The sequence below is a fragment of the Bos taurus genome, chromosome 4 (genome assembly GCF_002263795.3).
Source record: "Bos taurus isolate L1 Dominette 01449 registration number 42190680 breed Hereford chromosome 4, ARS-UCD2.0, whole genome shotgun sequence".
Taxonomy (NCBI): Eukaryota; Metazoa; Chordata; class Mammalia; order Artiodactyla; family Bovidae; genus Bos; species Bos taurus.
In genome coordinates, this window is record NC_037331.1 from 57,383,433 (window position 1) to 57,408,871 (window position 25,439).

At 36.8% G+C, this 25,439-nt stretch overlaps 1 protein-coding gene and 1 long non-coding RNA gene across 4 annotated transcripts in view; one reads left to right on the plus strand and one right to left on the minus strand.

Annotated features, from left to right (window-relative positions):
* Positions 1-25,439, plus strand: part of IMMP2L (inner mitochondrial membrane peptidase subunit 2) — a 961,484-nt gene that overhangs the window by 622,222 nt on the left and 313,823 nt on the right. The window lies entirely within an intron of this gene.
* The window catches only part of LOC132345098 (uncharacterized), a 44,307-nt gene continuing 34,935 nt past the window's right edge, over positions 16,068-25,439 (minus strand). The window contains exon 3 of the long non-coding RNA XR_009494229.1: positions 16,068-16,470. This is a non-coding gene — a long non-coding RNA (uncharacterized lncRNA). The remainder of the gene's footprint in view (positions 16,471-25,439) is intronic.

Sequence of the window (25,439 nt, forward strand, 5' to 3'; positions counted from 1 at the left end):
CATTTGAGTTTGAGGTATCAATGCAACACCTAGGCGGCTATGTTCACAAGAAAGTCAACCTACTGGATGGGAAGTAAGGAGAACTCTAGGACTTTGGGGAAAAGAGGTTTTAGACCTTCCTCTCATTTTTATGGGCCTAGTAGTTGAACACATGAGAATACCAAGGCAAAGAGAGATAAGGCCAGCTTTGGGGGTATCCTCTTTCCTGGGGGGGTTTGACAGGAAGGGCTCAAAAAGGAACTTAAAAAAAAAAAAAACCTGAATCTTCATTAACATTGAAAAGATTTTCATGAAGGAGAGGCTCAGTTATCAGGGTAGAATTTTTAGAGCAAGGGCAAGGAAATGAACCAAATTGATTTTACTCACTGGGAAATCATTATAACTTTGAAGAGGCCAGTTTTAGTAGAATAATAGGAGCATGAGTCCGAGCCACACAATTAACTAATGTGCAGAGTTGGCCACGGAGAGGAAGGAGAGGTGGATGCTGTGATAACATTTCCTTTTCCTCTTCATTGCAGCCATTTGCATGGCGTGTGTCTGCCTATTACTGTGAGCTGTAAGGAGCTGGCATGGGTTGAAAGGCTGAAAGGCAGTAGGGTCTTAGGAAAGCCTGACCCTTTTCTTTGTTATGTGATATGATATAATATCAGTTCTTTCTCCATTAGTTGCTTTAGTCTCCTTATGATTTTGAAAATGTATACTTTTGTTTTTATAAAACAAGATAAGGTTGAGAACTCAGTCAGTACAAGTAGGTTATTATTTCCTACAGTATGTATTCCCTTTGATGCAATAAATTCTCACTAAAGAAATTATCTTTTTCCCTCCTAAGTAATTTGTCACTGGGGTCCAGCCAAGTTGTCGTAACTCCCAGGATTGAATACAAGTGGCCTACAAGGACAACATTAATGTATTTGCCAAGAAGTTGGCAATTTGAGTAAGCATTAATTATGGCATTATTTCTGAATATATTCTTAATTATAGTTATATTGATATTGGCTAAGAGTTTTGATACATTTGGATGAACTTTCCATATGAACAAATGCTTCAGTGATCTGATTAAACTTCCTAATGAATCTGTTGTATATTATAAAACTCTTGCCAAGACATTTCGGAAGTCAGTTAAGTTTTAAAAAGAAGCAATACATCTTTATTTGAATTTCAAATATGGCTGAGATTTTGTTTTGAAAATTAAGCTAGAATGTGATTATGATTTATCTTACTTTTGAGGGCTGATAACATAATTGATGCAGTATCATTATACTTTCTTCTTTGTTTAATATTTATAATGTATATACTTTATGCCTAATATACTTGAAATGAGTAGTAAATCTATAATTATTATACATGTTATTTAATAAGTTAGCTGTTAAATACATAGTTGGGTATTTATGTTATGAAACCACTGGAAATATTTACTCAAATAAGTGTGTTGCCAAAAGCTTATGGCTATTGTAATTCTAATTAATATATATTTATCAAATGTTTACCATGTGTGATACATTGGGCCAGGGGACAGAGATAATGTAGAGATGCATACAGGATTTTCTTTGCCCCGAATAGACATATAATTGCTTGGGAAATAAATGTACATATAATATTATCATATAATTTATGTAGTGAACATATGTGAAATGCAATCAATCAAGGATTAAAAAAAGCAAAATTCAGGAACAGTGACAGTTTCATAAAAGAGCAGATAATTTAAGAAAAGGCTTGGCCAGTGGGATTTTGGTGGCAGAAATGGAAAGCGCTTTCTAGGCTGAATGAACAGCTTTCGCAAAAACAAAGAGGACTGCAGGATCTAAATTCGCAGCTGGATAGATAGGCTAGGTGCAAAAAGTAAGTATGAAGTGTGATAGGTAGGTGATTGTGGAAACCATGTTCAATTGAAGATGCTTGAGTTGACTCATTGGAAAAGTCTCTGATGCTCGGAGAGATTGGGGGCAGGAGGAGAAGGGGACAACAGAGGATGAGATGGCTGGATGTCATCACCAACTCGATGAACGTGAGTTTGAGTGAACTCCGGGAGTTGGTGATGGACAGGGAGGCCTGGCGTGCTGTGATTCATGGGGTTGCAAAGAGTTGGACACGACTGAACTGAACTGAACTGAACTAGTATTTCAATTCACAGATAATAGGAGCCATTGCAGTCGTGGTTATTATTGTTATTTTAAGAGCCAGGTACTTCCTATGTAATTATCAGGGTCTGACAGTCTGTGTCTGAGGACAAAAACCAGACGAAGAGGGCCAGGGTGGCCTGTGGATCCAGGTTTCCATTCAGAAGAGGCCTAAGTGGATTATTTTGATGTTATCATGTAATGACATCCTGACAAGATTGCAGAAAGTTGGTCATCAAAAACCTTTAAGCTTTGCTTCTATTACTGAACCACACCACCTTTGATAAATTGTGAATATTCATTGTGATAATGAATCTTAATTTGTGAGTTATAGTGCACAGTTAATTTGCACAGTTATAGTGCATCACATTTTTAAATGTTGAACATGTTAATCTATTAAATATAAACACTTAGAATAAGTCATACTATATTCAATTATATTTTGTCCCTTCTCTATTTTTTTAATATACTGAGAGGCTCAAAAAAATGAAAGCATCCTGGTCTTTTCTCAACCTCTGAGAGGTTTTGTCAAGACCATAACATTTTCTTGTATGTACAAAACATTATCATTTATTAATCTTCTGTAGACTTTGCTTTGATCATCCTAAGTATTGTGGTTTGAAATACCAGTACTATGTAAACAGTTCATAGGATTTGTGCTAATCCAGTATAACTCATGAAATTTACTTTTAATTATGAAACACGCATTTTCATCTTATTGCATGAAAATTAGATAACTTTCCAAGAGAGAAAAAAGAAAAGCTTTAAAATGTGCCATTAAGAAAAAGGTGCCACATATGAATATGAGTCTATTTTTGTCCAGCAACACATCAGAGTATTCCATTAAGAGACCATATTGCCAAGGAAAGTAAGGTCAGATCTAATAGATCTAACTTTCTATATATCACATACCTGGAGAACCAACAAGGTTCTCAAGCAAGAAATGACGTCCCCAGGCTTGTTTTTTAAAAGCCATCTTTTGGTAGTTTGGTAGCTAAGAGCACATCAGCAGTGGAGTTAGGGGGCTTGGTAATGAGGTTTATGCGATATTGCAGGTACCAGATAATAAAGGCTTGGATTTAGAAAGTGACAAAGATAAGGAGGCTTTCCAAGGTAAAAAATCCTGACCCAATGCCCATGATCTTTCTACTACTCCAGTTTACTTATGAAAGATAAGTATTGGTTCTATCCTTTTAGTACTTAACCATATAATTAGGATATAGCTAAAATAATTGAGATGAAATCTTTAGAGGAATGGTGCTACCTAGGAGTACAGAGTGTGGTAGAGGCAGGTGTAAAATTAGTTATTCTGTGATCTTAATGGGCCTAGTCATATTTCTTATTGACCTATTATACCTGAATATTTACACTTTTGCCTAGTGTTATTTGTGGGGGCAGTGGCCATGAATTTTATAGTGTTTAGAAAGAAGTTCACAAATATACTTACTTAAAATGTAATTTAATCTCTTTACAATTATTGGAGATAATTATAAATTAATTTAAAATTGCAAAGTATTAAGGATATTGTCACCATATATATTGCTAAAATTCCGTAGTTGTGTGGCTATGTAGATATATATGTATATATTTGAATAATTGCTTTATAAGCTTTTGTTTTCTCTGTGTTGCTGTATGCAACAGAATGGTGCATGCATCAGAATCAATAAACAGAAAATAATGTATGAGTTTTTACTGAGCAAAGCTCTGGATGGAAAGTAATTGCTGGTCCATCGATCAACAGAGATAATTGGTGGCACAAAATAACATTGGCCTTTGTCTATCTAGGTTCATAATGAAAGCTCAGAAATGTTTGTTGTTGTTTGTTAAAATTATAAAGTAAAGATTGCAGCAATAGTTGAAGCTATTTTTTTCTCTACCAGCAATCATGTTCACAGTTTTTACCTCATGTCTTAAAATAATGTCCCCATCAGATATGTGGGGAAAGAGATCAAATACATGTTTTTTTATTTTGTCTTTACTTTTTACTATCAACAGCTTCAGAATTTTATAATTGATATATATTTAGTTACATTATTATATTTTTATTTGAAAATATTATTTATGATAAACATACTATGTATTCATTTTTTAAAAATAAGAAATTACAGATAAAAATTTAAAAATTAAATATCCATAATTTTAATACCCAAGGATAGTACTCAGAAATAATACCTTAACGACTGTCTTTCTAGGCTTTCTTCCCCACATGCTTATAACTGTATATATATATATATATATATTTAGAAAAATTAGGTCAGATTGAACATACTGTATTTATACATCTTAATACTGTGAAAATCTTGCAAATTTTCAAACATTATGGCATTATTCTGCAACATGATGTTTACTGACTACATGATATTCTATGAATCTGTTGTTGTTTATTTGCTGAGTTGTCTCCAACTCTTTGCAGCCCCATGGACAGTAGCCCATGAGGCTCCCCTGTCCATGGGATTCTCTAGGCAAGAATACTAAAGATGGTTCCCATTTCCTTCTCCAGGGGATCTTCCCAACCCAGGGATCAAATCCAAGTCTCTGTGTCTCCTGCATTTCAGGCAGACTCTTTACCACTGAGCCACCAGGGAATCATAATTCATTTAATTGTTCTATTTTTGATGTTTGGATTAATTTTAACTTTTCCAAATAGCTTTTTGTGTCCTTTTTTGTTTGTTTGTTTATGATGGTGCAAACACTTCTAGCACTGGGCAATGGCATAGAACACATTTGTCTTTGTTTTCCTTGTGCTTTGTGACATTTCCCTACTGTGGAATCTCATTTTAACCTCTTTTTCCTTATATATATGTAGCAAAGGCTACTATGTGTTAACAAAAATGTATATTTTCCTCATCTTCTGTGCACCAGCTGGATCGCATTTCACAACTTCTCCTGTAGTTATTGTGGTCATGTGACTCTACTTAGCCAAAGAAATATGAGGAGTGATGCACACCAAGTACAGATTTCTAGTTTAAAATATCCTCCTGCATGCACCTCTAATTTCTATTCCTTTTCCACTGGCTAGAATGGACCTTCCAAAGGTGACCTTGGAAGCCACGTGTTGACTGTGGAAAAGCTATTGACAGTACAACAGAGTTGAGGTGCGTGCACTCTGTGGCTCCTAACAACCGAAGCTTCAGATTGTTGACAGTTATCTGAGCCATAAGTGAACTTTACTTAGGTTTGAACCATGATGCATTTTGGGGATCACTCAATTTGTTAGAGCAGTTAGAGTACACTTAATAAGAGCCCTAATAACTTCTTTCTTAAGCCTCCAAAGACAGAATTGAGGCTCTGCTTTGCCCTACATAATCTGCTTACTCTGCTTCTTAAGTATATCTTATTTTCATTTCTCCCACTTATTTTTCTGGCATTTTCTGTTAAACTAATCTAGAACCAAGCTGTTAGAGATAGATAATGGGCTAATATTCCATCTTTCCTAAGAGTATTTTTATTTTAGTGAAATATTCTGGGAGACTAGGGGACAGCTTTAATTGTCCCCTAGTTGTCAGAAACAACTGTAATTTTTAATTAATATCTTTGAATATAACACTTCTTAGTTGTCAGGAACAACTGTAATTTTTAATTAATATCTTTGAATGTAATGCTTCTTAACTAAATCATAAAGAAGTGTTATCCATACCATCTGTGAGATGTTAACTTGTCTTAGGCAAAAAAGAGACTCTATTCTGAAAGACATTTTGGACACCTGCATACTATATCCATCTGTTTGCAATGTGCAGTTCATGTTAGCATTTGACTCTGAGAAGCCTTGCAGTAAAGAAACTCAACTCTCTTCTCTAACCTAGTGTTCCAAAGCTTAATTTTCCATAGAACCCTTGCCTTAAAGTTGTACTGTTAATATTTTTAAATCCCTAAAGTTAGTGTTCCATAAAACAGAGTTTGGTGAGCAATATCCTAGGATATTAGAGTCAAATAAACCTTCGAAAAGACAAACAAGCAAATAGAAAGAACCATTTAAAATTTTGTAGTTTTAAAAAGATAGCTGTTCCAATTCAAATAAGAGTTGTCACTGTATATTGAAAAACAGGTTTATTGAGTGGAATACAGTGCATGGTAAACACCTGTCAACTCTGATTATCCTTTCCTCTGTCAAGACCTTAATAATAACGAGAAGACTTGTTCTGTAAGAATTCAAGTATTATTTTCTTTCTTGACATCTTTATAAATAGTATAGATTATTTAATGCAGTTAAGTTAGTTGTTCAAGGTGTCTCTTTCTTGACTTTTAACTTGTTACCTACCCAAACATTATAAGTAAACATAAAAATGACGGAGTGATCATGTAAAGAACATTTATGATACTTTTAATTTTTTATTTTCTCACTCCACTAGTTTGACACGTGTTTTTCATACTCTGCTGTTTGTCATTTCCATGAAGAATTTGTGAGTATTTCAGCGTGGAAGTTAACTGGAGATCCCAATCATAACATTATGTAGTACTTTATTTCTCCTTTGAAAAGTAGATAATCTAAGAGGAAAAATAATTAAAATATGTGGAGTGTTATATAAAATCCTAGCTTGTTTTCCTGAAGGAAGTGTTATGTTACTGTGTGACTTAAAAAAGATTCATTAAAATGTCTTTCAATCTACCCTAGTCACAGTGTCACAGCACTGGATGGGGTGCTGAGGAGATTGTGTTTTACAAATAAACCACCGGGGCCAGGGAGAAGCTCTGAGATTTTACCAGGAATCAAAACTAAGTTTCTGTATTCTGAAGGTGCATTTGTTCCTCTTGGTTTATCTTTTCAAAATTCTCTTAACTGGGGCAGGCTTCATTCTGGGGAGAGTAGAGGACCATCTCTATGGCAGGATTTGCAAGACACATGGGAAATCTTAGCATTAGGACTGCTGCTGCTGCTGCTAAGTCACTTCAGTCGTGTCCGACTCTGTGCGACCCCAGAGACGGCAGCCCACCAGGCTCCCCCGTTCCTGGGATTCTCCAGGCAAGAACACTGAAGTGGGTTGCCATTTCCTTCTCCAATGCATGAAAATGAAAAATGAAAGTGAAGTCGCTCAGTCGTGTCCAACTCCTAGCAACCCCATGGACTGCAGCCTACCAGGCTCCTCCGTCCATGGGATTTGCCAAGCAAGAGTACTGGAGTGGGTTGCCATTGTCTTCTCCGACCATTAGAACTAGATGGACTATTATTTTTAGAAAGGAAGATAGATCTTTTATTTGTGTCTTCATTACCTGGACAGTTAGGCTCTTGGGCTTCCTTGAAGTCCGGGGTCAAATGCTACTTCCTCTCAATACTTACTTTTGTTTTTTGTTTCATATACAATAACTGTCAATAATTACAATTTAATGGTGGAGCTGACCAATTTATTTATAGTTCTTAAAAAAATTACTTGTGTGGAATTTATCAGATGTTTTCACTTCAAGGAGGATTTATTTGTTGATAATTGCATGAGTATAAATAGAATCAAAATTATGCATTTTGTGATATTTCATCATAATAAGAATGATTTTAAAAATAGGGACTTAAATTGAAAGGGGAGGATGTTAAGAGGTTATAGTTAATTTTAAGACATTAGGATCTTTAACCTGTGGCTTTCTGTTGTGATTATGGGGTCATAGTTAATGGTTCAATCACATGACTTTTCAAATTAGATGAGCAAAATTGTTTGACTTAAGGAAACTCATCAACTACCAACCATTTCCATAAGAGATTTGAGTTGCAAAATCCTATCTAAAAAAATACCTTTATCTAGATGATGTTGCAGCTAGATTATTTAATTATTATAATTAAGAAAACTTTATAAGAACAAATAAATGCAGTTGGGATGTACTGCTCATATCTTTTCAAATATCCGTTAGTTCTCACAAAGCATACTTGCACAATAACAGCAGAGTCTTTTTAGGTAATTCACGGACCATGTTGTGTTAGTTCCTTCAATGGTGCCAGGCAATTTGCTTCATTTCTGACCTAAGGGAACCACCTCCAGGGATCAGAGAGTTACTAGGTCTTCATGTCTATTCAGTCCTAGGATTCTCTACTGAGACTGCCTACAGAGGTGCAAATTTTGATGTTCTATGTATATTTTTCCTCCTATATGAGCACTTATGCAATAAGAACTCAACTAAAACTACTTGACTTTGAGTAACTAGTAATCTAGCCAGGGTCAAAATGTTGCCCTAAATAGGGAGTTCCAAATCAATGGCTCCTTCATGGAGTGTGTACTTGGATACATGACCTGATTCAGTTTTATTCCTTTGCCTCAATGACGCAGCAGGGTCTAGCCTTTGGAAGGCAGCAGCTCGAATATATCTGTGTTATTTTTGATACCTTGAGAGTAAAACACAGGGAAAATCACTATGTTGTCTAGGGTCTTTTAATGGAAATTGAAATCAGACGCAGGTATTAATAGATGTGAGCTTCCCAGGTGGCACTAGTGGTAAAGAACCCGCCTACCAATACAGGAGACGCAAATTCGATCCTTGGGTCGGGAAGATTCTCTGGAGGAGAGCATGGCATTTGATTCTAGTATTCTTGCCTGGAGAATCCCATGGAGAGAGGAGCCTGGCAGGCTACAGTTCACAGTATCGCAGAGTCAGACACAACTAAAGTGACTTAGCATGCATGCACGTACACATTAATAGATATGACCATTTTATACATGAGCAATCGTCACTGGAATATTTTCAAAAGTCTTTGAAAAAGATCTTGCAGTGTATGTTTCACCTTAAATATCCTACTATCAGTTTTTAAATTAATCCCTTTATATTGTTTCCCCATTCTTTTTCTTCCACAAGAAATGATAGAATAGAGGTTAAGAGAAGGTAGTTATTATTCCAAACATTGAATAGAGTTGTTTCAGCTCTCCTAACTGAGAAGGTGGCAGGTGTTGATTTTGTATAATGCTTGTCTCCACAGAACAAAAATAAGGAAGGCAGCAGAAGTGGAAGAAGACTAGATGCAGGGAAAGAAAAGTTGCTAAAAATTTAAATAAGATATCCTCAAATTTTATTTTAAATATTTTTTTTATTTCCCAGGAGACTAGCTTTAATTGTTTATTTTGTCAGTCCTGATCTTAATTGTAAGTTTAGCAAGGTTTTCCTAAATACTGCATAAAGCACGACCAGTTGTTTTGATTTGCCAAATATAGACCTAACTATAGGGAAGAATTGGTAATTACCCACACAATTTTAGCAGTGTGACTGCTCCCAAACCCAATAATTCAATTCTCTCAAAGTTCTAATTTGGGCTAGTGTCTCACTGAAGACCAGTATTGATAGAATTAATCAGATAATCATGGATAACTGTTAATTTGTGTTAGTCCCACTTGAAACTTCTCATTCTGTTGGGAGTTAGGATCTGGAAAATCTTGTCATTGTAAAGTATTAAATTTTGAAAAGAACAGATTACAAAACAGTATGCCGTATATAGTTCTATTTTTAAAAAGTAAGTATGTGTGGAATTAGAAAAAATGGAAAAATGTAAATACCAATATTTTACTAGCAGTTATTTCTGGGTGATGAGTAAAAGGATATTTTCAGAAAAAAAATTTAAAAAATAATTGGAAACTAAAAGTAATAGAAAAGTCTTTGGAGCAATTTGTATTGATAGCCAGACAACATTGTACCTTCCACCCCAGACAAAATTAGCATATGCTATATGGATTCATGAGGATATATTGTACATATATGTGTTCTGGAAAAGCTGTATGTATCTTTAACGTTATATTTACATTTTAAAGTTATCTGTTTTTAAAGTCACGAATTATAAAGTGTTTTAGCAAAATTGTAGATTTTTCTAAGAGAGGGATTAGTGTTTTTTAGATATAAACCATAGAAAGATTTATCAAAGAATTTTAGAAATCAAAGCATCAGAAAAATAACTGGAGGGTTCTACAGGAACTGTATATCAATCATTAATCTATACATATTGTGATTCAATGATTTTATCTTTCATTATAGAAATATAGAATGCTTAGTATAAATGATAATCTTCAGTAGGATTTTGTCTTTTTCAACAATTAACAGCTTGATCTGTTTATTTCATACCAGTGTTCATAGTGAATATACATTTTAGAAAGAATGAAAATAATTTTAGACTGTCACCATTAATTTCTCTTTGGTGTTACTTTACAGGTTTTTATATTGACCTCTTAAAAATGAAAATAATAATGGTTACCATGAGAAATTATAACAAAATGTTCTGATTAATAAATGAAGAGTCTCATACACATAGTCCTAGTCTCAGTTCTAGCAATCTGATTTGTGCTCTTTGGAAAATATTTGTCTATGACATACTTTCTTATTGTAAAATGTAGGTACTCATTTAGACAAGGTATGTAGGTACTGCATATAGACAAGTTCGGTTCTGAGAGTGGTTTCATAAGTTCAGTTTGTTCCTAAATTCAACAAAATTCACTTGAGAGTGAAAGTTAGTTGCTCACTCATGTCTGACTTTGTAACCCCATGGACTGTAGCCTTCTAGGCTCCTCTGTCCGCGGAATTCTCAGGCAAGAATACTGGAGTGAGTAGCCTTTCCCTTCTCCAGGGGATCTTCCCAATCCAGGCATTGAAACCAGGTCTCCTGCAGTGCAGGAGGATTCTTTGTTGCCTTGAGCCACCAGGGAAGCGCTAGGTACCCAACTAGTACAATCGGCTGTATAATACTGTACTGTAATAGGTTTATAATATCTTTTCACACAAATCATACATAAAAAATGAAAACATTTTAAATCTTACAATATAATACCTTGAAAAGTACAGTAGTACCAGCTGCATCACCTCTGCACTTATACTTGCTTCTGGACTTCCTGGGCTTGAAATGAAGACACTGCATTTCTATGGTGTACTGAACTCTATACTGTACAGTGCTTTACAGTAAGGTACACAAAAGCACAGAAGTACACTTGTAGAGCATGCACTCACATGACAGTGTACACCAGACAGGTGAACTAACTTATGTGATTGGACACGTGAAGACATGTTTGCCTCTTGGCAGTTTGTATGTAGGGAACTTACTGTGTTTCTCTTTAAAAGTATTACCATAATTAAGTCAATTTTGACATTTTAAAATACTCAGGATAAAAGCCTAGAAAACCTACCAATAAATGGCCTAGTCCATTATCCTAGAAAGGGATCAGTAAACATGAGACTAAAATGTAGGCAAATACCTGTCATGTGTCAACTTTCTGGTGGCTTATTCTGAATCTCTGAGGCCTTGGATTTCTCTATTTGTACCTGTTTTAAGGATGCTTTGTGAACCATTTGATGAATTTCCTGAACATTTTTAATACAGTATCACTGTTTTTGTTACCTGGTTTTTCACTGAAGGATAATTAATTAAAATATACAATAGACAGAACAATTAGATTCCCTTCACTTTCTCCACAGAATTGGTTGATGGAAATTTTGCATTTCACTGGAGCAATTAAATTGCCCAGTAAGAATACATTTAGCTACAAATTTAACAGCTCATGAACTAATGAAAAAAAAAATCAACAAATTATTGGTCCTAAAAATAGCTTAATCTCTGCACCATCTTCAGTTATTAACAGGTTTTATGAAGAGGTTCTAAGAAGGAAGTCAGGTAGAGAGAGAGAGGAAGGCGGGAGTATAGAAAGAAGAGAGGCGGGAGAGAGAGAGGCGGGAATCTGTAGAGAGAGAAGCCATTTGACATTTGTTTGGAAGTAGAGTGGAGATTTCTCCTTGGTGGCGAATCTTTGCATGTAACAGACCAGAGCACACGCCTTATAGAGTGTTACATAGTGATCTCTGTGGTGAGAAGTGCATTTTGTGGTCTCAGTTTCAGAGATTATAACTTCTTCCCTAAAGTAGGAATTGAACCCTTGGCATTGGTCAATACAACTTACTATTTCCCAAGGTTCATTCTATAAAAAGCAGATGCTCAGAAGCGTTTGTTTAGAAATTCATTTGCTCTCTGAAGCAAGATTTGGGGGTCAGTGGTGCCAATTGTCATGCCCCATACCACAAAAGATGCTATGAGCAGTAAATGAGTTGCTCAAGATGCTACTGCTTACATATGGGCTTGAATCCTAAAAATACCATGAGTGCCATGAATTGTTATAAGGTCTGTTTTATAAACTAGTGTCATTCAGAGTGCCTGGTACCTAATTGTCATTTGGCAAATATTTGTTGAATGATCTAATGATTGTAAAAAATAAGTTATCTGTATCTAATACCATAACCTCTCTGTTACACCATAGTGTCTGATCATTGTTTACACTGAATGAGGTTTTTGTACTCTAAGGAACCCTGGAAAAGGAACATTTTGCTCTTTCTTACTTGAGTTACATTGTTCCATACTAGTTGTAGGTCCAATTCCAGGTTGGAGTTAAATATGGAATTATTAGAATGTTTTTTTTTTTCCTAGTGGGAAATGGGGTTTTCCCACCAGTTTAGAATTTTGTACATGCTCTGAAATCACTATTCTGTGTCCTGTTCATTTTGGAAGCACTTTGTGACTATTCTTTGTGACTGTTCTTTGTGGCTTATGTCTTATTGGATATCTGAGGATCCAATATGCTGAATTTCATAGACTTTGTATGTGAGGGTTTCCAGTTGTGTCTGTCAAAGGTGGGCTAGGACCACCACCAACAGCATCATCTAGATGCTTTTTAAAATCCTAAGATTCAACCCTAGACTTTAAAGTTTCAGAACTACTAATCCATAGACTAAGATCTATAGACTATAGAGAATCAATCATTTTCATGTCAATATAAATTCTCTTGGAAAGAATTGAGGAATTATGAGTCTTTTTTCCCAAAATTTCAGTTGCCATTTTATTAGATCATAAAAAATATGCCAAGATATCACTATTAGGTTGATAAATCATTTTGCACATTCATGAGCAAAGACTCATGTTAGTCATGAAAATGACAATTAGGAAATGGAATATAGATACATGAGATAGCATGGATAAACCTGAAGACATTACGCCAATTAAAATAAGCCAGACACAAAGAATATGATATGATTTCACTTTTGTGGGCTAACTAATAGCAACATCTTGGTATGTTTCTTATGAACTACTCACTATGGAATAGTACTTTTCTGTTCTTTTTTTAAGCCCTGGTAACTGACTTCGGGCTGTATTCAATGAGAAGGTTAAGACAATCACTACTATCCCATCTTCCCTTCAACTGGAGGAGACTAAAAATAAATAAATAGCAATTGGGAACTTCTAAAATGTTTCATGGTATTAATATTAAAGGAATTCAAGACAAGTGAGAATATTCTTGATAGATTCCAGACTAGCTTTTGTCTTTATGGCTAGTTTTTCACATTTAAAACTTAAATGGTATCAGTTCTACTATATCCATACATTGCAAAAAACCATTTTCATATTTATTTTGAAGCTGTTTTCTTGTTCTAGTTTAGTGTTTTAGAATTTAATTATGAGATTACACAACTGAACTTAATGTAACCTGAAGAGTATATAGGAAAAACTAACCGTATGCAGGAGAAACCAATACACTGTTAATCAACAGACTTTCAGTTTACACTGAGAGCATTCCATTTTTGTGTTTGGTAAAAACTCTAATGAAACCAGTGTTTCACTGTAACTGTGACCATAAAACCTGTTGCAGTACTAGTGTGTCTCCTCACCTATGTCCAGGAAACAACTTTGCCACCAAGCTGCCCTTCAAAACAAAGGGGTTCTCCTGGAAGAGGATGAGCCACTGGGTTACTGTGTCACTTCTGCTGACTCCAGCATAAGACATGTAGGCACTGTGGTCCTGAAAATTAGCTTTCTGGGTCAAAATGGTTTATTTGTTAGCAGTTAAGAAATTCTGCGTGCATTCACTAAAGCTAAGGTTAAGGTGATAAAGCAACTGAGCCTTTTAGCACTTAAAGAAAGGTGGAGGTGAAGTGAAATAACCATTCAAAACAGCAAATAATTAATTGACTCTCTTTGTTAACAGGCAGGAGGTCAAGTACACAGGGCCACAGCAATCACACTGCCTGCATCCTAAAGAGCTGCGGCTTTGTCTTAAAATGATTAGGCTGGATTGTTGGGAACTCATTTAAAATGAGATTTTAATTTAGAACAGGAGTGGTAGAGTTAGAAAGATACTATCAGTTTCAACAATATGATCATTTACCTTACTTTTTAATCTTCTTTTTAGTTATGTAGAGTTGTGACCTTTGAGTTCCATTTCCTTGATTTTTATTTTATTAAATCATGTTACATATTTGTTTTAAATTTGTAACTACCAGTTTTACTCTAGGATATTGATTATGTGATTAGATCAGTGTAATTATGAACAGTTAGACTTTTATGTATTAAAAGTTAACAAAAAGAAAATATGACTTTTCCAGAAACACTTGAATTAGCTACGTCTCCATCATAGGACTCCGCTGAGTATTGTCTTGAAGTCTTTAAAGCCTGAGATGATAAGGACTTAGGGAACCATGATTGTAAAAGATGAGATGTTTAGGAAGTTTTCCTCCTTTGTATCACACAAGACAGTGTAACAGGAAATAACTGCTTTTTTTTTTATGTATTAATATGTTTTTTTTTTAATTTTATTTTATTTTTAAACTTTACATAATTGTATTAGTTTTGCCAAATATCAAAATGAATCCACCACAGGTATACATGTGCTCCCCATCCTGAACCCTCCTCCCTCCTCCCTCCCCATACCATCCCTCTGGGTCGTCCCAGTGCACTAGCCCCAAGCATCCAGTATTGTGCATCAAACCTGGACTGGCATCTCATTTCATACATGATATTTTACATGTTTCAATGCCATTCTCCAAAATCTTCCCACCCTCTCCCTCTCCCACAGAGTCCATAAGACTGTTCTATACATCAGTGTCTCTTTTGCTGTCTTGTACACAGGGTTGTTGTTACCATCTTTCTAAATTCCATATATATGCGTTAGTATACTGTATTGGTGTTTTTCCTTCTGGCTTACTTCACTCTGTATAATAGGCTCCAGTTTCAATCCACCTCATTAGAACTGATTCAAATGTATTCTTTTTAATGGCTGAGTAATACTCCATTGTGTATATGTACCATAGCTTTCTTATCCATTCATCTGCTGATGGACATCTAGGTTGCTTCCATGTCCTGGCTATTATAAACAGTGCTGCGATGAACATTGGGGTACACATGTCTCTTTCCCTTCTGGTTTCCTCAGTGTGTATGCCCAGCAGTGGGATTGCTGGATCATAAGGCAGATAACTGCTTTTGAAACAGAAGGCCAGAAGAAATGTACATAGTGTTTACTTGAAAAAAAATTATCTGAGGAGGATAGTGTCCAAACTATACGGAGGGTAGTGTTGAAGAAAATCTTTGGGAAGAAGAATTGAAGACCTGGAACACTGCTTGGATGATGTGATTAAAGAATTTAGAGGGAGGCATTTGCGTGCCAGTGAACAGCCTACAGGGATAGGCAATGGGTGGGAAAAGCAAGCAAACAGATGGCAATGGCAAGAAAGAGCTGATAAAATGTGGGAGAGATATGGTAGTATGTATCAGCAAGGCTTTGGGGCTCTACATTTTTCAAGGAAGCTGAATCAGAAGATTTTTGTGAGAAGTATTTTTGTGATTTTGTTATATCTTTTCAAGAATGACATTTTATTTCAGGGAGTAGGCTTACATTAGTTAAAAGTCCAAAGCAAAGTTTAATAATGTGTAAGTGAAAACATCTCTTCATGTGGTCAATCCAAAATATGATGCCATTGCCTTTAAACTCTCTCTAAAGTAGATTAGCCCCCTGAAAACATGTTATTTACTGGACATCTTTCTTAATCACTGATGTTTGGGCTCTTGTGTCTTGGCAAAGGTCCCATGCTACAGTGAAATGAGACTCATAAATTTCTACCATTCAGATGAAGAATGGTGGGTGGTGAGCATATGTTTCTGAGAATCTGCTTTTATTTAAATCAAAAGCCTCCTTCATGCATTTTAACCTATAGTCATGTAAGACCAGTTGGAGATGATTTCCCTTCATTCTGTTTGGCCTTGTTTTACTTCATTGTAGAGGTATTTGAGAATTATGAAGGTTTTACCTGTGTCTGGAAGATAGTCATTAAGCATCAGCTGTGGGAACCATATGGAAATCAGGTTCCCCTGTGAGTTTCTTGGATACACGAAGAGGAGAGTTTGCTTCCATTTTGATTTAATAATCTCTCACTGCTGTTCTGGTTTTGAGGAAAGCTGTTGATCGTGTTTGAGCTGCAGAGTGGTTCCAGAGCCTGTGAAATGTACAGCTCACGAAGAGCATCAACATGACAGCTGGAGAGATTAGAGTCCATTCTGTGTGTGTACAGAATTAGAGGACCAGTGCTCACAGAAGCAGGCGAGCCTTCTCACATTAATCAATGTCTTTTAACCCAGAATCAAAGTGGCTTCCTGTAAGGAAAAACACATGTGGGTAGACACTGTTTATTCCATTTTAAGTGGGTTCCCAGTATTTGCAATAAAACTTTATGGACTAGAAAAAAATGTCTACTATATATTTATATGAAAGAATGATAGAAAAGGGTAAATCATCTGGCAAATTGTAGCCTCAACATACTCAGTTTTTATTTAAAAAGACATACCTGAACACATTTTATAGTTATTGCTGACTATATACGGCCAACTAAAAATAGCAAGACAATGCATCACAGGTTGAGATATAGTTGTAATTTTTGAAAAGGAATTCCTTTGGTGTTCTATATCTAAAACACTTGCAAGTAGGTAAATTTTGACCTCTGAATTTTCTTACAAAGAATAAAACTTTCCCAGGATAACCTAATAGGGGAAAGGACAATCATGACATTGTAATAACAGCATAACTGTCTTATTCTGAGGCTCTGATAAATTTTTAGAAACCAAACTGAGCAACTCTAAGGGTCTTTTGTCTTAAATGGTCTCTTTGGTGGATCTACTGGCCCTGCACGCTCTTCCTCCTTACCTGGCTATGTTTCTCTAGCCACTGCTCTGTACCTCTTTGGCTTGGTTTACCCTAAGAAGGTAGTTTCTTTTAGTTCTTAGAAATATCCTCCCCTCTTTTCCTTCTATGGTACCCCAGATTCCCTTACAGTCTCTCACAATTCTTTTAACTCCTAATAAAATTACTATTCTCACCCTGCCTCCTTTTTCCAAAGATATTTATTCTTGGCCACTAAAAGTCCATATAAAACTTAAGCCCTTCTAGCTCTGATCCCTTTCTATAACTCTATGTACTCCATCCAACAGAGAGGAAGATAATACTAGGAAATGTAGAAATAAACAGGAATTAGACATTTGATTTAATAGTAGAAGGTTTTTTTTTTTTTAGTTTAAAACTTTATAAATAAGCCATCATTGTAATAAGTTACTGCAGTATAAATAGCAGGAAATAAAATACTTTGAAGAAGTTTCTGATAATATAGCAGTGAGTGGAAGTTGGTCAATGGTGTCGGACTCTTTGGAACCCCATGGACTGTGTAGGATTCTCCAGGCCAGAATTCTGGAGTGGGTAACCTTTCCCTTCTCCACAGGATCTTCCCAACCCAGGGATCAAACCCACATCTCCCGCATTATAGGCAGATTCTTTACCAGCTGAGCCACCAGGGAAGCCCAAGAATACTGGAATGGGTAGCCTATCCCTTCTTCAGCGGATCTTCCCGACCCAGGAATCGAACTGGGGTCTCCTGCATTGCAGGCGGATTCTTGTCAGAGCTGTGTTAGTGACTGTCAAGCTGAGAACACCAATGACAATGCTGCTGTCAGAGGTGACCAGTTGTAGTTGGATTTTGTTAAATCTCAAACCTCATGCATATTTTTTTTCCTGAAGTCAGTTTGTAAATACTATTCAGTGAACTCTGAGGGGCATAAAGTTGCTCCTTTCAAAGGAGCCAATTGTGTGTGGTTATTGGAGCCACAGAATTCTTCTGTAAAACAATGGTACTGTATTTTAAAAATTAGTAAGTCCAACAGGGTTAGGACAGAAATGAGCCAGAAAGCTTTATATTGTAGTTATATTCTAACTTCTACAATGTCAATATCCTCCATGAGAGGCAAATATTTTAGGGAAATTAAGATAGTTTCCATGATCCTGTGGAATATCACCTCTTCTCACACATATACCTAACTCAGTTTTACTGGGAAAGTTTGAATCTTCACACATATACCTAACTCAGTTTTACTAGGAAAATTTGAATCCAAGGCACAGTAGGTACATTAATAATGCATGTCACCACAGTAACTAGAGATGGTAATGCACAGATATATGCAGTAGAATAAATACAATGGAATGCATGCAAATATTCAGTCCATAAAATCCAGGTATGCAAAATATATACGTTTATTTTGCCATTTCTGGATTTAGGTTTTTTATTGCTAGCAAAACCTATTCTTTTCAAATTGAGGTAAACCTAAGAACCTTCTGAGGCAATTCAAGGCAAATTAAGTCTGTTTCTAATTCTGCATCTTGTCAGAGTAGCATCTCTGCTTTGGGGATATTGTGATAGCCTCAGGGGAGGAACGGCTGGACCTCAGTGCGTGCTGGTATCTATTGAGACCTATGTTGACCTGTCTGGGTCTCAGTTGTCAACCCCTCACCACTGACACCCTCCACTCTCATGCTGGCATCCATTGAAATGCCCCCATTCCCATCCACCTCTTTTTATTTACTGCCTAACCCTGAAAATTATTCCATGGTAGCCAGAAGCATGAGACAATAGGTCTGGAAGGTGGTATATCAGTTTACACATCACATTTTTATCTGGACACAGAAAGTTACACTGAAGACATTCTGGCTGTGTTGTTTGAAGTACACACCTCAGATGGGCATGTATGAATTCTACGGCTTCTGTCCATCGCAAGCACCTAGTGGGCCCAATTAGGCAAACTTCAAGAGCTCAATTCACCATAGATAAAATAAGCATTTTTTGTATTTCTAAGAATGAAAATTCTGTTTCTCTCTTTTTCTTTTTTTTCAGATATTTGGTCGTTCATCCTTGTTAGAAATGAATTCTGGGCAAAAAAGGGGTTGGGTGCTAAATGTTGGCTCCAGTTAAAAATGGTCGAGACTGTCTTGTTCCTCTCTGTTCACTTGGGCTTCCCAGGTGGTTCAGTGGTAAAGAATCCACCTGCAATGCAGAAGACATGGATGGGTTCAATGCCTGGGTCGAGAACACCCCTTGGAGGAGGGCATGGCAACCCATTCCAGTATTCTTGCTTGGAGAATCCCATGGACAGAGAAGCCTGGAAGGCTATAGTCCATAGGGTTGCAAAGAATCGGACATGACTACACACACACTATTCTCTTTTACCAGGATTTCCCCTGTCCTGAACTTAGCATGTCATTCCTTACAATATGACCAACACTGACAAATTGGTGAGTGAGCTCAGTTAGATACAGGATAACCCTTGAGTCATGTTTCCAATAGTCTTCTCCAGCTGATTGCTAATACCACTATTATCTTGTATGAGTGCCCATGTAAATATCCTCATTTCAGCTTTTACATACTAATACACTTGTCCCCTGGTATCCGCAGGGGACTTCAGATACCAAAATTTACAGATGTTCAAGTCCCTCATATAAAAGGTATATAACTTATGCACATCCTCCTGTATTCTTTAAAACATCTCTAGATTATTTCTAATATCTAATACAATGCAAATGCCATGTAGTTGCTATACTGTATTATTTAGATACTAATGACAAGGAAACATCTGTATATATTCAGTACAATCACAGCCACCATAGGTCTAACTACATCAGCAACAAATAACATTTTTTTTTCTTTGAATACTTACAGATTGCTTTCATTTAATGACTTGAAAGAGAAATACATAGAATAAAACAGGATATTTAAAATACAAGTATGTATATAAAATGTAATTATAAACAGAGAAAATATAAATTCACTTCTCTCTCAGATGCACACACTGTGTTGTTTTTCAGTCTCTAAGTTGTGTCCGGCTCTGTGAGACCAAATGAATCATGGCACCCCAGGCTTCCCAGTCTTTTACTATTTCCTGGAGTTTGCTCAAACTCATGTCCATTGTGTCAATGATGCCATCTAACCATCTCATTTTCTGTTGCCCCCGTCTCCTCCTGCCCTCAGTCTTTTCCACATCAGGGTCTTTTAACCCTCACCGAAACCCTGATTCTTCTCTCTTGATAACCCTCATAAGATGATGATGATGGTGATGGTGATGACAGTGGTGATTGTTTTATGATGTTACAGCGCTCATGGGGTGAGAGGATGAGATGTCTGACACTGTAGTGGTAAGTGGTGAGATATCAGGCAGAATCTTCTGGCAGAACATTAGAAGGGTCAACTGGGTTTCCCTTACAGCTGTTGAGACTTTGGCGGAGGCTCAATGATGGTAATGTCAGAGTCTATGAAGGCTGAAGGCCGGGGCTTTTCAAGCTTGAAAGTCAAGGCTTCACAATCGCAGGTCAGGTGCTTTAGTTAGAAACATTGTTATAGAAAACTGTTTCTTCATCAAATAGATCTTGCGGGGGTTCTAGGTATGCTGTTATCTGTCAGGTGACGCAGAGGCTTCATTCCATCAAAGGATCATATTGAAGTTCATATCCTTTAACACATGAAACTATTAAAAAATTGCTGCAGATTTTTCAAGTGTCCAAACTGATGGTTCTAAGTCTAAAACTGCTCTAAGTCTTCTGCATCTCTATCATCATTGTCTGTAGAGGATTTCAGTAGACCTTCAAGTTCTCTTTTGGTAAGGGTTTCTCTGTGCTTCAACATTGTCCTTGATCATGTTTGAGAAGCTTTCCCCACCAAATTCCTTGGAACATTCCTGACTTTTGCATCAGTAGTGGGGACGCCCCTGAAATCATAGACAGCCTCATTCCATCATGGCTTCCAACATGCACTCCTGTCTTGGGCTTTGGGGAATCTGTGGTCTCTGTAATTGTGAAGCTCTTCCATAAATCCACAAGTCCTTCAGAATGTGAGGCAAGTTGCCTTAGTACACTTGATGCCTTGATCTAATGGCTGCAGCATAGACATAGTATTAAGGGGGCAGGGACATTGCATCCACATAATTGTCTGTGAAGCAGAAAGATAGGGGATGGCTGGGGACATCGCCAGTAATGAGGAGGCCCTTGAATGACAGCCTTGTCTTTTTGAGAATTTTTTTCACTCAGGAATGAAGCTCTGGTGGGACTATTCCAAGAACAAGATGGCCATCACCCATGCCTCCTTGTCGTATTGCTAGAACACAGGCAGACGATTTTTGGTTTTCATCACATTTCATCACAAATGAAGCCTTGCTCTGGAAGATAGTCTTTCTCTTGCACAAGTTTCTCGAGGTTTTCTGGGAACACTAATGCTGCCTTGGCATCAGCCAATGCTAATTCTCCTGTGATCTTTATGTAGCTCACCAGTCATCGTTTACCAGCCTTCCACTCCTTCCTCTCGCACTCCTCAGCTCCCTCACAGTGATCCCTCACAGAGCACAGCAGCGCTTCTGCAAATGAGGTGCTTTTCACACAAAAGTTTGCCATCAGCCAGGATATGCTCCTGTGACATCTCCTCTAGCCCCACACTTAATGCTTTCTCAGTCTTGGCAAGAATTTAACACCAACTGGAGACACTGGTGTTGCCACTGTAGGAACAGCACTAACACTTCCACAAACTGTAGCTTCTTTCTGCTTCATTGTGCAAATGCTTGATTCCTTCTTGCCTACCTTTCCACCCACTTTGGCAAGCAGCATGCCATGTTTTCAAAAGATCTCAGACTTTCATTTTCTCTTCTAAAGAGAGCACTTTATGCTCTCTCTTAACCTTTGAGGGATGCTGTGACCACTTAATTGCTTTTTAAGAGCCGTTTTCTTCATAGAAACAAAGAGTATATACAGCATAAGCTGCCCATGTACAAGATGCGAGGTGAACAATGTTCATACAACTAGGCACTGAACAGAGACTGAGCATCTGTGGGAAGGCAGGAGGCTATAGCAGCCTTCATATTACACCATGCAGTGGATTTAGCATAGTGTTCAATGCATGGCAAATTCCAGTTTTGCCTTCTGGAACTTTCTGGAATTTTTTTCCCCCAAATATTTTCAATCTGTGGTTGCTTGGATTCATGGATGCAGAACTCAGGGATGCAGAGAACTTACTGTATTAATTTTGCATTTCAGTTGGTCTGCTTTTTCTGTGTCATATTGACGCATATGGATATGGGTCGGTATGGAAAATACCAGTAGCTTTCACTTTCATGTTTTGTGGTGTCTATATTCCCCTTCAAACCTACCACGCATATGTGGTACTATTTCCTTACTTGTTTAAAGCTTAAAGCATAAGCCCAGTTAGCTTAATCACAATGTTAGGGTTATGATACTAGGTAGATAGCTTTAACTCATTTGGAGATCAGTTAATTTTGTTTTATTCTATGGCCTTAAGTGGCAGTGTACTAAAAAGTCATACTCAATGAGATAGTATGGCTAGAAGGGCAAAACCTGTCTTGACTATAGCAAAAGACCACACAGATACTCCTGAGTGCATATTCTACTTTAGGGACAGAGTGGTAGTATTTCTATGTGAACATCTGCACTTTGAAAATCTATACTGAAAGAAGAGTCAATATTTATATTGATGTTAGCTATTCATCGCCTCCACTTCCACAGATATGTCAACTTGAAGCATATTCAATGTGTGGAAACCCAAATTTATAACAAAATAAATAAGGGGATGTATTTTTCAGCCCAGAAGTTTCTTTATAGTTCAGAGGAGTTTCTTTAAATAGTATGATTCCATATTGTATGGTAGAATACACACACGTACACACATATGTGTATTACATATGTGCTATATATTTTATGTATATACTATATATATTCATTTACATACAATTCTAGACAGTGAAGTATATTTGCAGTTCTGTTCACCACCTGAAGATGCGGTGTTTTATGTTTTGAAATGCCTGAATTAATAAACATTGGTAGAAATTAACTCATTATGATTACACTGTATTTCTTAGAGTTTTCACAATTAAGGACATTTGTTTTTTTCAGAATCAAAACAGTCAGTTACGAACTATTTCAGCTTTTTCAATTACAGAAGTTAGTCATAATACACATTTAATTGATTTTACATAATCAAGGCTGATTTACTATTAAGAACAGTTGTCACTATTTGCTTATTAAATGTCTTCTAATTGTAGTAAGTGATAGCCGGACAACTTTTAAATATAACCAAGAAAATGTTTATCAATAACAACAGTTTAATTGTTTAAAGTTCACGCTTTTGTTGTTTCATAAGTACTTTTAGAATGTATTTACTTGTGTAAGAAATTGTTAGTCATAAATCTGAAACATAAACTTCTTGTTCCTGCTGCTACCTTCTTGGATCATTCGAACTCTGACTGAAATCTCTGGAGGACTCTCAGTTCGGCTCAGTCCTGTCCAACTTTGCGACCCCATGGGCTGCAGCACACCAGGCTTCCCTGTCCATCACCAACTCCTGGAGATTGCTCAAACTCATGTCCATTGAGTCGGTGATGCCATCCAGCCATCTCATCCTCTGTCGTCCCCTTCTCCTGTCTTCAATCTTTCCCAGCGTCAGGGTCTTTTCCAATGAGTCAGTTCTTCTCATCAGGTGGCCAAAGTATTGGAGTTTCCGCTTCAGCATCAGTGCTTCCAATGAATATTCAGGACTGATTTCCTTTAGAATGGACTGGTTGGATCTCCTTGCAGTCCAAGGGACTCTCAAGAGTCTTCTCCAACACCATAGTTCAAAAGCATCAACTCTTTGGTGCTCAGCTTTCTTTATGGTCCAACTCTCACATCCATACATGACCACTGGAAAAACCATAGTTTTGACTAGATGGACCTGTGTCAGCAAGGTGATGTCTCTGTTTTTTATTATGCTGTCTAGATTGGTCATAGCTTGTCTTTCAAGGAGCAAGTGTCTTTTGATTTCATGGCTGCAGTCAACATCTGCAGTGATTTTGGAGCCCAAGAAAATAAAGTTTGTCACTGTTTTCATTGTTTCCCCATCTATTTGCCATGAAGTGATGGGACCAGATGCCATGATCTTAGTGTTTTGAATGTTGAGTTTTAAGCCAGCTTTTTCACTCTCCTCTTTCACTTTCATCAAGAGGCTTTTCAGTTCCTCTTTGCTTTCTGCCATAAGGATGGTGTCATCTGCATATCTGAGGTTATTAATATTTCTCCCTGCAATCTTTCTTTTTCTCCCTGCAATCTTGATCCCAGTTTGTGCTTCATCCAGCCCAGCATTTTGCATGATGTACTTGCATTTAAGTTAAACAAACAGGGTTACGATATACAGCCTAGATGTACTCCTTTCCTAATTTGGAACCAGTTCACTGTTCCATGTCTGGTTCTAACTGTTGCTTCTTGACCTGCATACAGATTTTATCAGGAGTCTCTGAAGGAGTCTATTCCGACTGCTCAGGAGCCTGTTTTGGGTGGGGTTTACTTGGAGAGAATAAGCCATTTCTTCCATTCCCACCCAGGAAACAAGCCTGCCCAGGAGCACTGGCCTTAGTGCTCTGAAATTCTACTCACTTCTCACCAGGTTTTTCTATATATAGAACAACCCTCTGCACCTTCCTGATGATCCTTTCCCAGGTTTTCCCTTTTCCTTAAGACATATTTCCTATGCAAGACCATATGGTATTATAGCAGACAAATTTGAAGCATTTACCTGGGTTCTTGCCACCTCTTCTTTACTTCACTTTTCTAATAATGAGGCCCTTGGATTGGAGCATTTTAAGAAGTATCTGGACAAGAGTAATTATTAGGGATTGCATTTATACATACACACACACACACACACACACACTTTGTGAAACTCTATCTGTAGTCATAGGCTTCACACTTGTGAAGATTTCAAGAATAAACCCAAAGAGCAATAAAAAGATCTTGATAGTTTCTTTTGTTTAAATATTAAAGACTTACATAATACAAAGAGAAGTCTGCAAGCGGCAAAAATGTAGCTGAAATGCTGACCTAAGTAAAAACTTTTAGAGTACTAATTAATAAAATTGCATTGAATTTAGAAAACGAATCATTATAAAAGGGGCTGAATGCACAAAGTTCACGCTACTACTGATAGTGAAGCAAGCATACAGAATCCAACATGGAAATTATTCATTTTTATCAGATAATACCCATTTAATTTAAAACTGACCTGTGACTTTCCAATATGAATACAATTATATTTAGTTTCGTGTTTCTTTAGTTAATTGTGTAATAAAATGTGACCAAACCTTTAAAATGCCATTCTTACCCTCTAATGCAACTGACTGAAATCAGTGGAGCATTTATGAAAGAAATAAATCAATCCATGTAACTCTTAAAAATAGAGGATCCTAATGATTTTCTTGTGCTCAGTTAACTGACCTCCTTT